Consider the following 19,423-nt stretch of genomic DNA (forward strand, 5'->3'; position numbering starts at 1 on the left):
TGTAACCCTGGAATAAAACCAACTTGATCATGGTGTATAATTTTTTTGATGTGTTGTTGAATTCTGTTTGCTAAGATCTTATTGAGTATTTTAGCTCCAATATTAATTAATAATATTGGTCTATAATTTTCTTTCTTTGTTAGATCCTTTCTTAGTTTGTGGATCAGAGTGATATTTACTTCATAGAATATGTTGGGAAGTATTCCTTCTTTTTATATGCTATGGAAAACATTGTATAATATGGGTACTAGTTCCGCTTTGAAGGTTTGGTAGAATTCAGATGTGAAGCCATTTGGTCCTGGACTTTTCTTTTTGGGGAGATTTTGTATAGTTGATGCTATTTTACTGATTGATACAATCAATTCAAAATTTCTAATTTTTTCTGGTTGGGTCTAGGAAGGTGGTATGCTTCCAGGTATTGGTCCATTTCCTTCAGATTTTCATATTTTTCTGAGTATAGAGTTTTTTGTAGTAATCATTGAGGATTTTTTTGAATTTCTGAGGTGTCTGTTGTTATTTCTCCTTTATTGTTTCTGATTGACAATATTAGAGATTTTACTTTTCTGTTTCTGATTAGGTTGGCCAAAGGTTTATCAATTTTATTAATCTTTAAAAAAAAACAACTTTTTGTTTTGTTGATCTTTTTTTGTTGAATGATTCTTTTTTTCAATTTCATTTAATTCTGCTCTAATTTTGATTATTTCTTTTCTTCTGCTGGGTTTGAGGTTGAAATGTTCTTCCTTTTCCAGTTGCTTGAGGTGACCCATTAAGTTGTTGGCTTTTTCTCTTTCTGTTTTCTTGATTAAGGCTTGCAATGCTATAAATTTCCCTCTTAGGACTGTCTTTGTAGTATCCCACAGGTTTTGATAATTTGTGTCTTCATTTTCATTTTGTTCCAAACATTTGATAATTTTCTTCTTAATCTCATCTTTGATCCAGCTATCATTCAGCCTAAGAATATTTAGTTTCCATGACTTTGTTTGAGTATGAAGATCTTGTTGCTGTTGAGTTCAACTTTTATTCCATGGTGGTCTAAGAAGGTACAAGGAATAATTTCTATTCTTTTAAATTTGATGAGGTTAGACTTGTGTCCTAAAATATGATCAATTTTGGAGGATGATCTGTGGGCTGATGAAAAGAATGTATATTAAGTATTATTAGGATGAAATGTTCTGTAGAGGTCTGTTAAGTCATTTGTTCTAGGGTCAGGTTTAAGTCTAATATTTCTCTGATTAGTTTCTTCTTGGAGAATCCACCCAAAACTGTCAAAGGGGTGTTAAAATATCCAACTATTACAGTGCAGAAAGATATAAAGTTGTTCATATCTGTTAGGGTTTGCTTTATAAATTGAGGAGTATTATAGTCGGGTGAATAAATGTTAATTATCAAAATCTCTTCATGTTGGGTATTTCCCTTGACAAATATGTAGTGACCATCCTTATCTTTCTTTATCTTCATTGGTTTAAAGACAATTGTATCTGCAAATAAAATTGCAACCTGGCTTTTTTCTGATTTCCATTTGCCTGTATTACAGATGTCCATCCCTCACCCTGGATCTATTTTTATCCTTTAAGGTAAGATGAGATTCTTACATGCAGTAGATATCTAGGTCTGAGTTTCTGTACCCAGTCAACCAATCTGTATCTCTTTAGAGGACAATTTAAACCATTCAGATTAATTGAGAGAATTGATAAGCATGGTAGTATTTTGCATATCATGTTTTTCAAGTGTCCAGTGGATATTTTTAATCCTTTCACCACTGTGGAAGTTGCGTTTTGTTCAAAAAATTCTGGGTGAGTTTACTTTGGTAGAAGAGCATTGTGCTGATCATTGTGGCAAATGGGTCTAAGAATATCCTGAAGAATTGGTTTAGTTAATTTCTTCAATGTGTATGTCATTAAAGTATTTGATTTCTCCATTACAGATGAAACTCAGTTTAGCTGAATAAAGGATCTTGGGCTGAAAGTTGTTTTGTTTTAGGAGATTGAAGGTTGATGACCATCCTTGTCTGGCTTCAAAGGTTATGTCTGAGAGATCTGCAGTCATTCTGATATTTCTCTCTTTGAGCATTTGAGAATGTTCAAAAGCTTTGTCTTTAATTTCGGAGATCCTTTCTTTTGCCTGGTCAACTCTATTACTGAGTGATTCTACTATATTTTGGAGCTCCTTGAATAACTTTTTCATTTCTTTGAGCTTTGCTATCTCATTTCTCATTATGTCTTTCTCATTATATCTTTGGTGACTTTGTCTTTGAATTCATTAATTTCTTGAGACAACTTTAAAACTACTCTTTGGATTTCAATTTCTAACTTTTCTTCTATTCTATTCATCTTATTTGCCATCCATATTCTGAGTTCTATTTCTGACATCTCAGCCATTTGTCTATGAATGGCCTCTTCAGTTGTATCTCCTTTGTCATTCCCTGGAGGGGTTGATCTACTCTGATTATTTATGTTGCCAGAGTTCTTCCTTTGGTTCCATCTCATGTTTATTTTCCACCATTTGGTTATTAAAACTGGTAGGGTAAAATTGAATTAGGGGTTCCAGGTAGTAGCGTTAATCAGACCCTTACCAAAGTGGTAGGCTTTGTAATTGTGACTTATCCCCTACTACCTTACAAAGGCCCCTTTCAGAGTTTTGGCAGAGACTCTGGGGACCTACTTGGTGAGATAGCAGAAGCTGACCCTGTTTTGAAATCAGCCAACCTCTACCCTATCCTAAGAAGTCATGGTATTAGGTTTAAAACTAACCTGAGGAGAGATACAGAGAGCTGAAGTGCCCCACCACCACCAGTGAGTTCTTTTCTGCTACAGAACTTCAAAGGTCAACCTCAGAATGTCCCCAGGTAGACAGCCCCAGACACAAGTTCCAATCAAATTGTCTTGAGCAGTACAAACTCTGCCCAACAGAGAGGGATCCAAGAGGTCCAACTGCAGATAGAAATCCTCAGTCAGTTCTGTCCCCCAACCCCAAGGGTATGGCTCCCAGTTCCCTCTAGTTAGCCACCAATTGTCCATCGAAGTCCCAATTGGGCATCAATAACCCTGTCCCCTGGGTACAATCAAAGCCAGGACTCTGAAACCCCACCCGCTGGCCTCAGTCCACACTGGCAAGCCTCTGCAGCCAGCTCAGTTGGAGCCAAGGATCCTCACCCTCGCCTGCTGGACTCAGTTCACATTAGTATTCGAGTCTCTGCTTGCAGGCTTAGTTGGAGCCAGGGATCCTCTCCCACCCACCAAGCTCAGTGCACACTGGTGACCACTTTCCCACTTGTGGGCACTGTCAGAGCTGGGAGTTCTGCACCCCCTCCCACCAGACATAGCCCAAACTGGGGGTCAATGCCACTGCTGGTCAGGCAAAGTCATAACCAGGGGACTGCTCCTCCTCCCCACCCTCTTTCTTCCCCACTAGTCACAGAATCCATCCTGATGTTCGGCGGTCCACACTACGCCCAGAACTCTCAGAAAAAGACCAACACTCTGGGCTCTGCAGGGGGCAGAACTTCAGATCACCATGTGATGGGGGAAGGGTGGACTGGGAATTCAGAATTCCAGGGAAAATATTTATTCAATTTTATGCCAGGGGAGGGGAGGGTGGTGTCTGGGTTCACGGCTGGGATCTCCCTGGAGAAGGAGACCCGCTGTGTAGCAACTCTCTCCAGTGAAGTAAAATGACACATCTTTGTCCCCTGCTAGCTTGCAGAGAGCCCCCAGTGAGCCTCCCACTTGGGGGAGGGGTCTCCCATCCCCTGGACGGTAGGCTTTGTACCTGTAATTTGTTTTCTTGACTGTTCTTCCTTGGAGTCCCAGCTTACCGAACTTCTTTCTTGGCTCAGCTTCCCCCTTTGGTTTCATAGAGTCCAATTCTGTCCAGTTTTTCTCCCTCTGGGCAGGAGCCTCTGCCGAATGCTGCTACTCATCAGTCATCTTCCATATCAGGCTTATATTAAAATTAATTTCCATAACCTCAGTACATAATAATTGATTCAAACCCTGGGCTTTAGCCATACAATCTAAGACAAGCTGTTCAATTTCTTCTTGATTATGATTTTTCATGTGTAAAATGAGGGCCTTTGATTTTATGCTTGAGGGAAGTGGAAAGAAGACCATCTGAAAACAGAGAGAAAGGAGGCTGGGATTCCACTTTTTGCCACAGCGATTTTTCACTCTGCAAGTGGAAAGGTGAAGTGGACTGTGCCCACAGCACCATGCCCCTCTGTGCGGTGTGCTCTCCCTACTCCATTTATTACTTAAGGAAAACATAAAGCCCAGAGAACAGAATTCTCTACATATGAATCAGAGTTCTTTCAGGAACATGTAGCAGAGACCTACTGTAGGAACCAGTCTGAGAAACTCTAACTGGGGACTCAAAGCTGCCAGCGTTCTCTGCATCCATTTTGTTCACTGCTATCTCAGCTTCTCTTTGCTTTTTGGTCTCATTATTTTGTAACAAAGGATGTGGCTCCAGAAATCTCAGGTTAGCAATGACAGAGCACATTTCCACCCCAAGAAATGACTCTAGTCCTGGGTTGATTGTTTGTACTTGACTTGGACCAATTTCTATTGGAATGGGAATTAGGTACATATTTACCTATGGCCAGGGAGACGGTATTTGTTAAGTAAAAAATGAAGTGGATGGGAAGTAGGGCTTCCACACTTAGCAAATAAAAATTATGTCCTATATTTAACCTCACAACCCTATGTAGAAAAGCTTTCTAAATTGGAAAAATTATTACCCACCACAGTCTACTACATTGTTTCCTCGAGAACTTGCCCTTGAGGCCGGGCTTAGTGGCTCATGCTTGTTATTCTAGCACTCTGGCAGACCAAGCCCAGAAGATCCCTTGAGCTCAGAAGTTCAAGATCAGCCTGAACAAGAAGGAGCAATACTCTCTACCTAAAATATAAAACAACTAGCTGGGTATTTGTGGTGGGTATCTTTCTTCCTAGCTAGTTAGGAGGCTGAGGCAGGAGGATCATTTGAACCTAGAAGTTTGAGGTTGCTGTGAGCTAGGCTGATGCCATGGCAGTCTTAGCTTGGGGTAACAGAATAAGACTCTTTCTAAAAAAAAAAAAAACTTGCCCACAGACAATGATGGAGAGTGTGCTTTTTAAATCCTCTTTGAGAAATGCCTTCTTAGCTTTTTTTTTAAAGTAACATGTCTCTTCCATAAACTTACAAACGTTGAAAACTTGAAGCCTTTTGGTGGCTGGGAATTGTGTGTGTTCTCTCGGAGTCATAGTCAGGAGCTGGAGGGAGGCCTGCAGATCTCATCCAATCTTCCTGTAATTTGTAACTCCTGTGTAATTTGTAACTTTGGGACACAGAGAATAAACTATCCAAGAATTTCACACATGGTCATTTCTAGATGATGAGTCCTTACAGACCATACATTTTTCTGGAATGTAAGGAAAGAGGCAGGAGAGGAAAGAGACGAAGTTGGAGAAAACAAGAGAAAAGGGCTGTGACCAGTCAGGAGGCAACGGTGTCCTCAGCAGAACGGACATGAGCAGCCTGCACTGAGATAAATCACAGTGGTGGCCGTGTGGAGGGGAGACCACCAGGGTAGGACCAGAGGTAAGGAGCTTGATGGGAAGCAGAGGGGATTCGTCCGACTGGAAGGCGTTGAGGGTATCAGTTGGAGTAGGGGGGATAGGAGAGAAAGGAGTAGAGTGGGAGATCCATTTACTCCGTTCAGAGGGATAAGGTAGCGGGAACTGGAGATGGCTGTTGCCCGTGTTTAACTGCCCACTTGCTTTTAGCTTTAACCAGTGACAGATCGGTTTCTCCCCCCATCAAGAATCCATAAACAGCGCACACCACAATATTTTTCTAAAGGCCATATTCAAATATTTGTAGAAGATACTGTGCAATTAGCAAGTTCATCATGTTCTCACCATTTTAATGGTATTTTCAAGTGAAAGTACTCCTCATACATCTGTCCTCTTAATGTTTATTTTTACTGTGGGAGTTATGTGCGCAAGGATGAATCTATCATGGTGTCAGCTTAGGTGATGTTTAGAAACAATGAAACAATCCAAATTCATTATTTCAGTTCATATGATTCCTACTCCCACCATCTCTCCAACATGACGAGATGGGGAAAGTGTTTGGTAGGATGTTCGCGGACGTGTGTCTGACTGGTCTCTCTCTTCCACAGGTTAGCCAAGTGACCCCAGGTTCCCATCTGAAAATGAGGCTGTAGGAACCGGGTGATCTCTCAGGAGCCTTCCAAATCTAGATTCAGTGGCCAGGAAAATTATAATGGAGACCAGGAAACGAAGGTGGTGTTTCACTGAGTGTGACCTCTTGTTAAGTAGGTAGCAGCCTGGGATGTGGGTTGAGAACACAGGCTTTGGAATCCAGCAGACTTGGGTTTGAATCCTGGTCCTGCCACTTTTCATCTTCCTGCTTGAGTCTTAGGCTTCACATTTCTAAGGCAGAAAAGAAGTACCAACTTCAACGTGTCTTCATGAAGAATGCATGAAAAGGGGCATTGGGAGCACCCCACTCAGGGCTAAGCGCGGAGTAAATACTTGCCACACGGAGCTAGCCCTGCCCGGGGGAGCAGGGGACCAGAGCTGATGCGCTTGGTCACAAACTGCCTCAGTGCAGAACTGAAAAGCTTACTCCAATCATTTATTCATCTGTACATTCATCCAGTTCATCCTACATTTGCCCAATGAATATTCGCAGTGGCGTGCAGACAGCCATGGCCTGCGGCTACAGCCTCCCGCCGGGCGGTTTTTATATTCTCACTCTTCTGCTTCCCCCAATGTGCTGGGATTGCAAGAATGAGGAGCAGTTTGGAATGGTTATCATTATGTTATCTTTAAAAGTAACAAGCTCCTGGTTTTAATTAGTCCTGGCCCCCTGACTTTTACATGAAACGAAAAGTCAGTGAGCTCACGCTGTGGTGTCTATTTCCGGAGCTGATGTGTTTAGTCATTTGCGTGTGAAACTGCCAGAGGCAGACTGGGTTACTGTCCTGTGGAACATCTGCACAGTGTTTATCATTTTGGCATTTGAGAACTATGTAAATACGTGCAGACCCATGACAACCTCAGGATTTTGTTTCCAAATGTGCCATCGATGAATAACAGCGCCAATGAGCAAAGTCATCTAGACACAATTTGGGTGGAGAGTAAGGATGGGAATTACAATGTGTTTCCAAGAGCTCTGGGAGTGAAAATCCGTTCCCATCATTGCAAAACAATAAAGTCTTTGGAAGCACAATAATATGGAGAATGACTTTAGAATCAGGCTCGCCTTTATTTTGGAAGCACAGATTTAAGTCTAGGATAATCACTGACAGAGGCAGCTTTCTTGATTCAGTCAGTCTCATGAAAGGACATGCATCTTTATTACAGAGAACACCTTCTCCTGGTTTCTACATTAGCAGCCAAGGCTGAGTTCCTCTCAGCTGAGCTCACAGCTCTCTCTACCTAGGGCTCAGTCCTTCCATCTCAACTCCTGGTAATTGAAGACAAATTCAACCCCCACTGTCTCTGTTAGTCTCCTAGCAGTTCTGGCTCTTTTCAAACGACTTGATCTTTTGTCTTCAACTGACATCTCAGAGATGGGCAGAGGGGCTCAGTTGATCATTTTTGTTTATCTCCTTCCAAGAACTCCAGAAACTCCTTTGTAGAAGGTTGTAACCATGCCTGGTCATTTAGTCTGACTAGACTTTAAAAGGCATCAAATACAAGTAGATTTCTGGGAAATAAATCAACTTTAGGCCTTTTACTGCTGAAGGCTTAAAATAATTCCCAAAAAGGCTAATTATGTCTTTCTTTGCTCAGTAGTTGGGCTTAATAATAAGCACCAAACATATGGCAGAGATTGGGCTGCATAATCCATCATGGCCTTCTGTTCAGCAGCAAGGGTATTGGTCTTAAAGGAAATTATATCCAGAAAGCTTATACATGTTAATAGTTGGAGTACCTATTCCTGGAAACAGTAACTGCTAACCTGGCTTCTAAAAAAATTCTTTCAATTCACCAGTAATCAAAAGAGCATAATGCAAAATACAGGTTGAGCATCTCTAATCTGAAAATCCAGAATCTAAGCCTTTCCGAGTGCCCACATAACACCATAGGTGGAAAACTCCACACTTGACTTTCTGTGAAAAGTTGCAGCCAAAACACCATCAAAACTTTGTTTTGTGCAAAAATTTATTGAAAATATCATATAAAATTACCTTCAGGCTACATGGATAAAGAGATATATGAAACATAAATGAATTGGGTCCTGTCTCTTAAGACATCTCTCATCATATATAATCAAGTATTCTAAAATCCAAAATTCAAAATATTTCTGGTCCCAAGTATTTCAGATAAGGGATACTCAACTTTTAACACTAACAATCTATTTTTCTTTTCTTTTCTTTTTCTTTATTGTTGGGGATTCATTGAGGGTACAAGAGGTATCACACACTGAGACCCCTGAGGAGAATTTGATACAATAAGCATGTTTATACCTTACATTGAGACTATAAATTTGGATAACCTTTCTGGACAGTGATTTAGCAAGAGATATAAGGGCTGCAAAAATATTCATATATTTTGATCTAATTGCTTCATTCCCAGAAATCTATCTTAAAGGAATAGTATGAATTGTGGACAAAGGTTTAAATATAAGCATGTTAATTGCAAAACTATTCGTAAGAGTAAAATACACAATGAGAGAAAAATGATCGAGCCAACTGTGTACATCTACCACATTGTATGGTGCATTCTATAGTCATTAAAAGTAGTGTTTACAAACATTTTCAAGGTAGAGGGGAAGTAAAAACAGGATATAGAACAATGGTCTTGACTACATAAAACAACATATCCAACATGCTGGGGATGAAAAGATGTTATTTTTAAAACTGGAGGCATTTCTGAATCCCAGGACAGAAGTAGAAATGTGTGTGTGTTAGGGATTTGGGGGGATGGGAAGGTACCTGGAGCCCTGACCTTGGGCAAGCTCTGAACCAGCAGAATAACCCAAATCCAATTGCAAAAGATGGTCTGTGTGATATTTCCAAAATCTGCCTTCACTGTGGGCAGGGTGCCTCCATGAGTTATTCACGTGACAGTATGTATTAAGCCCCCACTTATGCCAAAGCACTGTGTAGGGTGAAGGGGGGCAGTGCAAGTGAAATAGACCCAGTCCCTGCCTTCACCCAGCTCACAGTCAGACTCAGTTGCCATCATCACGCTGTCTGCCAATATTTTCCTTTTGGTAGTAGCAACTACTCAGGGTTTCAGAAAGGAGATGGCCAGTGGGACAGTGGACACTGAACACAGCAGTGTCAGATGCTCAGTTGTGGGTCCTGTTTCCCACACTGAAATTCCCTGTGTGACCTTCATTGAAAGTCTGTCAAATGTGACTGCCTGTGCTACCTGGGCTTGGGGAATGCTAGAAGGAGCAAGTGCACTCTGCACAAAGCAGGTGCACCCCAAAGACGGGAGCCTAGAGAGGCTCCCACAAGAGGTGCTAGGTGAAGGCATGGAGCACAAGAGGTGCCAAGTGAGGGCAGAGCTGGCTCAGGCTGACGAGGTGGACATGCAGCTTTGTCTCCCTGGCCCTTGGAAATATTTAACAAAAGACTGCCCTTCTTTCATTCACCATGAGTGGAGCTCAAGGGATTATTATTTTAATATTAAAGGAAAGGATGGAAATGCATAGGAGGCATCTCCAGAAGACATAGATGGGGAAAGAGATAGATGGAGTAATAAAATCATGGAAAGAAATATACTAGGTGTGCCCGAGGTAAGTGAGTTCTAGGTGTATTCATTTTTTCTTCACTTCATTTATATTATCATTTTATGTATGAAGTGCCCCTGCCCTGACCTCACTCGTGTCGTGTATGCATAATTCTACTATTCTCTGTCTTCTACCTTCATCTTTCCCACTGTTTCCTCTTCTCTTTCTTCCATTTCTCCTTTCCCTGACCTCTTTGATCACAGGTCTTGTCAGCTAGCCACACGTACAAGCAGCCTCTTTCTGCCATGACCTATCTTTGGTGTTAAAATAACACTCTCCTTGCCCTGTTATAAGCATCTCACATGTATTGACTCCTTCAACAGCCCTACTGGGATGTAAGATCACTGTCCCCATTCTGCAGATGCAGAAACACTAGCCAACCTGCCCAGGTGCACCGACAAATGGCAGGACTGAGCTCTGTCCCTGGACACTGAGAGGCCTGAAGCACACCCACACAGGCTACTTGTCCATACAGCTCTGGGCAAAGATGAAGGACACGAGTTACAATTCCTGTCCCAAGACTACTTAGCATCTCTGCTCTCATATGAAATTGAGGGCACAATTACTGGGGTCCTGAGCTCAATGAGTTGGTTGTGGTGGGACAGAAACATAGACTACTGCCTCAGAGCCTGTCAGCCAGCCATCATGCTGCACTTTCACTAACACAAAGGCAAGGCACAGGGCCCCTCTGCTTGGCTGTGTGATCTTAGGAAAGTTAGCCTTGTTTCTCAATCTACAAAATGAAGATTCAACACTCACCTCATTAAACAGTGTTTGTATATCCTTAGCACAATGCCTAGCACATAGTTAAGTACTCAATAATGATAGCTATTCTTTTCCATCAATCATTAGCACACTACATGTTAGAGCAGTGGTTCTCAACCTTCCTAATGCTGCAACCCTTTAATACAGTTCCTGTGGGTCCAGAGATTGAGAGGATTCCTTTGTTAGAGGATTCCTTTGCCCATATGTAGCTTACACTCTAAATGGAATTCATAGAGGTCAGTAAACTATAGCCCATTGATTAAATCTGGCCCACTGCCTGTTGTTGTAAATAAAGGTTTATTGGCACACAGCCATGCTCATTTATTTACATATTGTCTATATTTTTATGTTACAGTTGCAGAGTTGACTAGTTCCAACAGAAACCATAGGGCCTACAAAGCCTAAAATATTTATTCTTTAACCCTTTACTGAAAAAGTTTGTTAGCTTTGGCTATAGATGGACACACTTATCAGATGAAGTAAGAAAACAAATATATGAGTCAGTATTTTTGGTCCATTTTAGAAGATAATTGCTTTGCTTACTTCATTGGGAGCCAAAGTGGGAAGGTTTATTTTCTAGGCAAATATAGTAAACACAACATAGAAATAAAAAGTTATCTTTATAAAAAAATCACAAATACACAAAGTCATTTGGCAAGATGTCAAACCATTTACAAACTCTCTCCATCATGTGTCCCTCTGTGTGTCATTTCAGCTTTGCTACCAAAGGCATCTTTCCCGGGCGCTGATGCTCTTATCAGGGAGGCAATAATATATGGTTTGGCTCTTTTGTTCATACACTGAGGGCATCATCTGCCTTGCTCTGTGATGAATCGAAATGAAACATTATAGGGACTAGAATGGTGGAAGTTATGGCTTCCAGAATAAAATAGCAGTCTAGTGATCTATAGAGTGTCTCCAAAGGATATTAAATTAATCAGCCAAGGATTATTGTGTATTTTCCTGAACATCTGTGGACTCTCTCTTTAGGGTGTTTTGGGTGGAGTTTCTATTATGAGATTGCGGCAAGGAAAGCATTGTTACTGTCATACAGATGAGACATGAAGAGAGACTCCGGGTGGGCAGCAGGGACTCAGCATTGGGAAGGCCAGTGGGTACTCTGGGAATATGATTATATGCAGGCCCAAGGAAGGGAGCGTGTGCTTTATGCTTTGTTGAGAGGAGAGAAGGCTTAAGTTGGTAGGAGTGGAAACTTTTTTTTCCTTATGGTATTCTTTCAGAATCAAACGGCAGCCAAAAATCCCAGAAGAAAAAATGAGATCTCTTTTTAGAAAGATAATTGGGGGGGGGGACAGACCAAAAATTGATGACAGTCATACGCAGTTACCAAGAAAGTGAGGGATTCCTCTTGAATTAAAGTTCACATGGAGCAACAAAGATCACAGGTCCTAACCAACCAGGGACTCTGGGAAACACAGTTTTGAGGCAAAGCGATGACTGCAGAGAAGTGGGAACAATTAAGTTTAATGTAAAAAGCTGTTGTATCTCCATCATCTATCAAATTAGTTGCAACAAAAAATTACTTTTCAAGGAGGGTACTTAACTAGGAAGGCATAATATCAGAACTTGATTAGACCATACTGCACAAAGCGAAGACAGTGGATGCCATCACTAAACTCAGACAAAGCTCAGAGATGGGACGGAGACAAACCTCAGTAAGGTGTAGCCCAGACCTGGCACCCACTACTATAAAAGCTCAAAGAAATTGTTTCCCAGAACCTTCCACTCCTTACTCTCTGCACGAGCCAGGCCTCATAGTCTATTCTGTTGAGAAATTGTGACCCACAGATGTGGCCTCAGGCTGTCTGGGTCTCTCTCCATCTTCAGGCACAACTGCACCCACGCCTGTGTTCATCTGCTTTCTTCCAGAGGATGGAGTGTCCCTCCTTTTGTTCCCCTCCAGCCCACCTGTGTCCTTGGCCGTCTTCCCTTCTGCCTTTCCTGGAATTCCTGTTTATCCAATCCCTTCCTCCCTACCCAACTCCCCATTGATGTGAGTAAATACTCCCCATCACTCCCCTAGAATTCCCTGACCCTCCATACACCTCCTAATTCTGGAGATGCTTCTCTGGATAGTCTCTGGATGTTGTTTTAATTTAAATAACCTATACTTGCTAATATTTTCCCAAGGTTGTTCATTTTATTATTTTATTGATACTACAGAGTCTTAAAAATCAGTAGAGGTGTGTAAACACTGCCACCACTTCCTGGAAGTGTCACATTAACACCATGCTCCTCCTTCTGTGTCGGTTGCTTTCCTTGTTTGTAAATTTCAGGTAACGGGACCTACTTTGACTTCAGAGCTCATGAAAAAATATAGGCCAATGAGTAGATGTATAAAATCAACCAATATATTGCACTAAACTTGAACCAAAAAAAGAGAGAAAAAGAAAACTATTTCTGGCATATGTATTTGTACAGGAAGACACTTTTTGGAGATTGTGTTTATAAAATATGTATAAACTTTTTTCTTTTGTTGACATGACTTGACTTTTGCCTTGTGAATCTTTTCTCTCCCTTTCTCTCCCCTTGATACCCTCTCTCCTTGGATAATAGCACATTATAAATAAAACTATAATAGTCACGGCAAGGAAGAGTGTAGGCTGGGGTCCTACACTCATTCTCAATCTCATCACCAAGGATTCTGATTCAGTAGATTCTGAGGGGGCCCTATGAAATTTGTGCTTTGAAAATATTTTCCAAGTAATTCAAATATTTACTCTTTTCACTTTACCTTGACTCCTAAATGAAAACCAAAGCTTTGAACTGAGGTGGGTACTCCAGAGCAGGAGTCATTCCCAAGACACCTGGAGTCACAGCCACACCTCTGTCCAGCTGTACCAGCTGCAGGCCTCATGGGGTGGAGACACATCTATGACAGCCTGTCTCTATCAGGAACTTGCTAGTCTTTGTAAGGACTTAAGACTATTTTTGGCAGGGTCAAGGGTGAAATTGGAAGTCCACTTTGAAAGATCTCTATGCTATTAAGTGTATTTATGTCCAATTTCTCACTCTGATACAATTGTAAATCTGTAATCCATGAGTACAGGTTCTGGCCCTCAGATCCCAACAAAATCCCTACCAAGTATCTCTGGGAATTCCCAGAGGTGACTCATTAGAAACTTCTGATACAAAAAAAAAAAAAAAAAAAAGCCAGGCATTGTGGCAGGTGCCTGTGATCCCAACTACTTGGGAGGCTGAGCCAAGAGAATCACTTAAACCCAAGATTTTGAGGTTGCTGTGATCTATGACACCATAGCACTTTACCAGGGGCTACATAGTCAGCTTTGTCTAAAAAAAAAAAAGAAAGAAAGAAACTTCTGATATTTTTGTTCTTTCTTATCCCCATCCCCTAGGCTCCCTCCTCTGAGAACTGCCACGTTCTTCAGACTCTCCTGAATCTGTTAGGCCTGAAGGCTTCCCCAGGACTCTGTTGTTTCTGTCCCCTCTACTGGGTACCCAGGCTGGATGCCACCTCCACTTTGACCACACCCCCTTCCAATAGGCTCTGCTGTCCCATTGGCCCCATCCCAGCAAATCTCAGGCCTCTAGAGTTGATTCAAGGGGACCCTGATTCCCAGGCTGCTGTCAGGAAGTGGGAGAAAATGTCTCTCTCTCTTCCTTTAGTATGAGACTGTCTTACAGGAACATTAGATCAATGTGACTTTGTCAATTAGCATAAACGATCTTAGAAATAATTTTCGATAGTGAAATTAATGGTAGTCAATATGTGTGGTTGCCTAGATTTTGATGAGGATAGTTGAAATTCTTTCTTAGCTATTTCTGGAAAGTAGATTAAAGAATAGGGAATTTCACATGCTAACCAAATAATATCCTAAGCTTTATATGTAGGGTAAAACTAACTTAAACACACACTTATCACATTCTTCATGCTGAACTATTTCAAAGTAAAATACTAAGAGGTGACATAGCAAACTCAGACGTGTTCCTAATGAGGATGTGGATCAGGAGACAAGTCTGGGAAACACTCCGCTGTGCTCAGACTTGCCCTCATGTCCATACTCAGGATTTAGGACCCTGCTCTGGAAGCCTGACTCCTTCTAGAATGCATTTGTTTTCTCTCAGAAAGATCCTCAGATTCATGGAAAGACAGCCCAGCAACCCACCTACACGTAGATTGGAAATTTTGCTACCACATTCATGTGTATATGTTCATCTTCTCTTTTTTTTTTAAGTCAGATTTCTTTCTTCTCAATAACTGGACTGGCCCCTTCTTCTTGTTCAAGAGTTGTTTATCACATTTGGGGTTCAATGACACTGCTGTTGGAGTTGAGAGGGACTAATCGCTCATTCCTTCTTTTTTATCAGTTATAACCAATTTATAAAATACTCAAGGAGTCAAAGGAGGAACGAAGCACAGCTCTGGCAAAGTTAATTTGGGGAGTGTGCAGAGATGCTCCAGTTTGAACTCACACACCAGGGAGATGAAAACGCTGGAGAAATACAGAGCTTCCCAGCAGCTGAAGATCTGAGTAGCTGTGGGAGATCAGGCTGCATGAAGCAGCCCCGTCTGAAGTCAGGCAAATCCAAGAGAAGAAGAACAAGGGAGCCATTTAGCACAAGCCATTGGCACGCTGACCCATCTGGTAGAGAACGTCCAGTCCCCACTAATACTCTGCTTCAGAGTGTTGAGGTATGAAAGAGAAGAGGCGGGCGGGCCCCCCACCGTGTTCTCCTGATCAAATACTCAGACCTCTAAGATGTGTCCATGACTTCCTTTCCCTCTAGACTCACTGTCCTTGGATCAGGGACAAAATAAAGTTTCCAAGAACACAGCAGGGGTCTTTCTGGTCTGAGAGAATAGAAATATCAGGAGGAGAAAAAGGGAGATAAACTCCGTCTTTTGTTCCTCTCTGGCTTTCTTTCCTCGTAGGCAACTAGAGTGAGGGGCTCCAACTGGACAGGTATTTCTCATTTCCTGAAGACCTCCCTCCTCTGGGTGCTGTCTCTTGGACAATGAGGGGGGGGTCCAGGAGAAAGGGGTCTGCGAGCTGTCGGGTCTGCCTCTCTAGACCTTAAGTTAATGGGGGTAAGCAGGGTCCATAAATTTCCCATGTCTGCTCACTCTACCACCGTTAGAAGTTAGAGAGACTTGGACTAAAGACCTAGATGAATATTAAAAGTTTGCATTTACCAGTAATGACAACATTCAGGCATCTGCCTGTAGGACCAAGTGAAGCCTCCCCAGTGGCCATTCAGAGAACAAAGAGCCCAGTTATCTCTTTGCTTTCCTTGGAGACCAGCATTTAACCACAGAGGAACCTTGTGTAAAGCCGCTGATGTTTCCAAATATATCCCACATTAGCATTAACCCCAGCTTCCTTATCATAAGATGTGACTTGTTCTTCCGCCCCCGCCATGGGCCGTTTTCATCCCCACACACTCATGTAACAGCAGTGGGTTTGAACACTTGCTCAATTGCTTCGAATACAAATACTCGTAACTATTTGGACACCTGACAGTTGCCTTTCAGATTCTTCTCTAATGGCCTAACGTTGCAGTCTTGGAAGAACTTAAGCAATGATTACCTCATTTGAATTTTTAATAGTGTTTGACCTCTTTTTATAGCTATCGACATGCAACTCCATCATACAACTATCATCATGAGATTATGTTCCTTAAGTCCAACAGCTGTCCTGCACCACTGAGAAATCTGGGGGCCAGAGGACAGAGCGTTACCTTCCTGGGGTTGAGTTATCTGATTTATTCGATGTTTCCCCAAGCTGTGAAGTTTGTCCTACTGGCCTATTGCTCACATTGTCAGCTAGCTGCCTCATCAGACTCTGCATAAATATTCATTCGGATGTGTGAAATTCTGCCTTTTAGTCACTTCTTCAAGGAGGTGGGGAGGAGAAAGAAAGGGGGAAGAGGAAAATCATTGCTGATTATAAATTAAGTCCTGTTTAATCAAATCCATATTCTGGCTTGATAAACTTTCTGCTAAAAGTCCTAATTAGCAGCACATGGTTCTAGGGTTCAGGTGACAAATTTCTATACAAATTCACATCACACATCAGTTGGGTTCTTTGATTTTTATCTTTCTCTTTCGCTTACTTGAATTTTTAACTTTTTCATAGAGCACATTAATTCCTTGTATAACTCAAACTATTGTAAAGAAGTTATTAATATTGTAAAAAAAATTCAAATTTACATAAAAATATTAACTCCATAAGAGGGCTGTCTAAATGAAAGATTCCTAGCACTGAATCTGAACACAGCTATAGGATTATTTCTGAGTGCTACGGTTTATAGAACTATCATACTAGAGTTACATACTAATACGAGGTCAGATAATTAAGTTCAAGAACTCATTCTGGAAAAAGTGCTCCGTACCTCATGACTGAATATCACTATGGTTACCTATGAGGTACTCCCCTTGGAAGCTATGCACTAAGGCCAGCGCCTAGTCCACCCTTCAGAGCTATTTGGGGATTCTTTTTCTGGAATGCCCATCAGAGCTTTTGTCATATGAGGTCTGATAATTCCGTTCTCAAACTCGTCCTGGAAAAACCCTTTCATGTTTCAGCGATGATGTCTGTAGCACTTTTTCTAGGATGAGTTTGCAAACTTCATTGTCGAACTTCCTAGATATGGCATTAAAGTGAAGCAGCTAGGTCTGCTGGGCTAACAGGAGAGTGCAAATTTGCTTTTGAAAATTCATTCTGCTCCAGACACGTGCAATAATGGGTAAAATTCAGAAATATGGGAAAAGAGTACCAAGAAATCTAATGATTTAAAAGGTAATATTAATATCTTACTGGACTAGTCATAGCAGAGATTTTCTTTAAACCTGCTGGACTTTAAAAACATAAACGTTTGTATTTTGAGATAACTACAGACTGATATGCAATTATTAGGATACAGAGATATCCTGTGTGTTATTTCCCTGGTGATAACATATTGCATAACTATAGGGCAATATCAGAAGCAGACAATTGACATTGATACAATCCACCAATCTTACTCATATTACATGAGTTTTACATGCACTTATTTGTGTATTTAATTCTGTACGATTTTATATTGTCTATGTGGATTCACAAACTCACCACCACCATCAAGACATAGAAGTGATCCATCCCCCAAAAGATTCCTTGTACTGCCCTTTGATAACCAGAGCCCTCGTCCTCCTCCCCCATCTCTATTCCCTGGCAGCCACTAATCTGTTCTCTTTCTCTAAAATGTTGTCATTTCAGACTGTTATATAAATGGAAGAGTCACATAGTATGCAAACTTCTGGCGTTAGCTTTTTAAACTTAGCTTGAGATCCATCCAAGTCCATGGATCAATTTCTCTTTATTGCTGAGTGCTACCTCATAGTATAGGTAACCATAATTCGTTCACACACTCACCCACTGAAGGATATTTGCGTTATTTCTAGTGTTTGGCTATTATAAATAAAGCTGCTGTGGACATCTGCATACATGTTTTTGTGTGAATATAAGTTTTCGTTTCTCTAGGATAAATGCCCAGGTTTTTTATCTCCAAAAATAAAAGCATAATCAGATGAAATCATGTATCTGATATAGTTCTCACAAACTGGCCTATGAGTCTGGCTCCAACAATTGTACTCATGTTGGAGATGAAGAAACTGGAATTGTCAAAATGATTCATCGGAGTTATTATGAGTATAAACTTGGAGTTGGAACTCTTTCTCAGTTAAGGCCTTATTTATTCTTTATAGCAACCCTTTTAGAAGGGAAAATTTCTCCATACCTTGAAACATAATTTGCTACCTCTGAGGTTTACCAGCTGCTTGGCATCCTGGATTTTTTTCTTAGCTCAGGTACTTATGTCTAAAATAGCCAAATTTGACACACGCTGAGATGCCTATGATTTTGAAAACCAATCCTTATGTCTATTCTCTTAATGAAGAGAGCAGTTCAGTGACCGCAGATAATCAGGAACACATTAACGCCAACTGGGAAGAGCAGGAGTCTGCAAACCCCTCAGCTGAAGCCAACTAGCAGCCAAAAATTCTTTCTCCCCATAAGCTGGAAAACAGCTGTCCCAGAAAATTGTGCTCCAGAGGAGGAATTACACTCTTTCCCATAACTGAAGAGACCAAGGCCTGGCCAAATGCAAGGCCTGGTCATGTGTCTATTCATTCACAAAGTGCAAATTTAGCATCCCCAACCTCCAACTGGCTGTAGCTTGAAAAGATAAAACTGGAAACCAAGAACCACCAAACTCTAAGCTTCGTTATATCCTTTTTGACTGTTTTATTCAAATGGGCCACTCCGTGTTTGTATTTTGTCAATGCTTATTCCTGGAAGAGGAGATGAAAAGACTTCATAACTTAAACCTAGGGTGAGCAAAACTTGAAAGGAAAAACAATTATACTAAACACATCAATCCCAAAATGTGTATTTCAGAAGATAGGGAACCGGCCTACTTCAACAATATGCTAAACAGGTGAAATATTTCATCTTAGAATTAAACTCTCAGCAGTGAATCATGTGGTTTCTCCCCTCCGTCTGGAAAAGACAAGAAATGCTCTGGTTCTAATGTGAGAGCCATGAATTCAGCCCAAGGCAGGCAGGGATCCAAATGACCTGAATCTGCCACTTCCTAAAACTAATTCATGTGAAATGACTCTTCTACCTTTACCTGATACTGGGTGGGCTGTGCGTGTGGATAGAATTGATCAGCATCAATGAGACGGGGCTTCACATCCGTAATAAGCTGATGCCCCTTGTGCACTTTAGCAGGCAACTGTGTGAGAAGGCTGAATTAGCCTGGAGGCGGGTGGTGGGAAGAAGTAAGGAAAGTGCTGGGATCAGAAATCAGTCAACACAAGACCTCTACAGTCACTTCTTTGTGTGGTTCAGAATGGCACATGCCAGTCACAGTCAATTGATGC

Source organism: Otolemur garnettii, unplaced genomic scaffold, assembly GCF_000181295.1.
Source record: "Otolemur garnettii isolate 467f Iridium unplaced genomic scaffold, OtoGar3 scaffold00013, whole genome shotgun sequence".
NCBI lineage: Eukaryota > Metazoa > Chordata > Mammalia > Primates > Galagidae > Otolemur > Otolemur garnettii.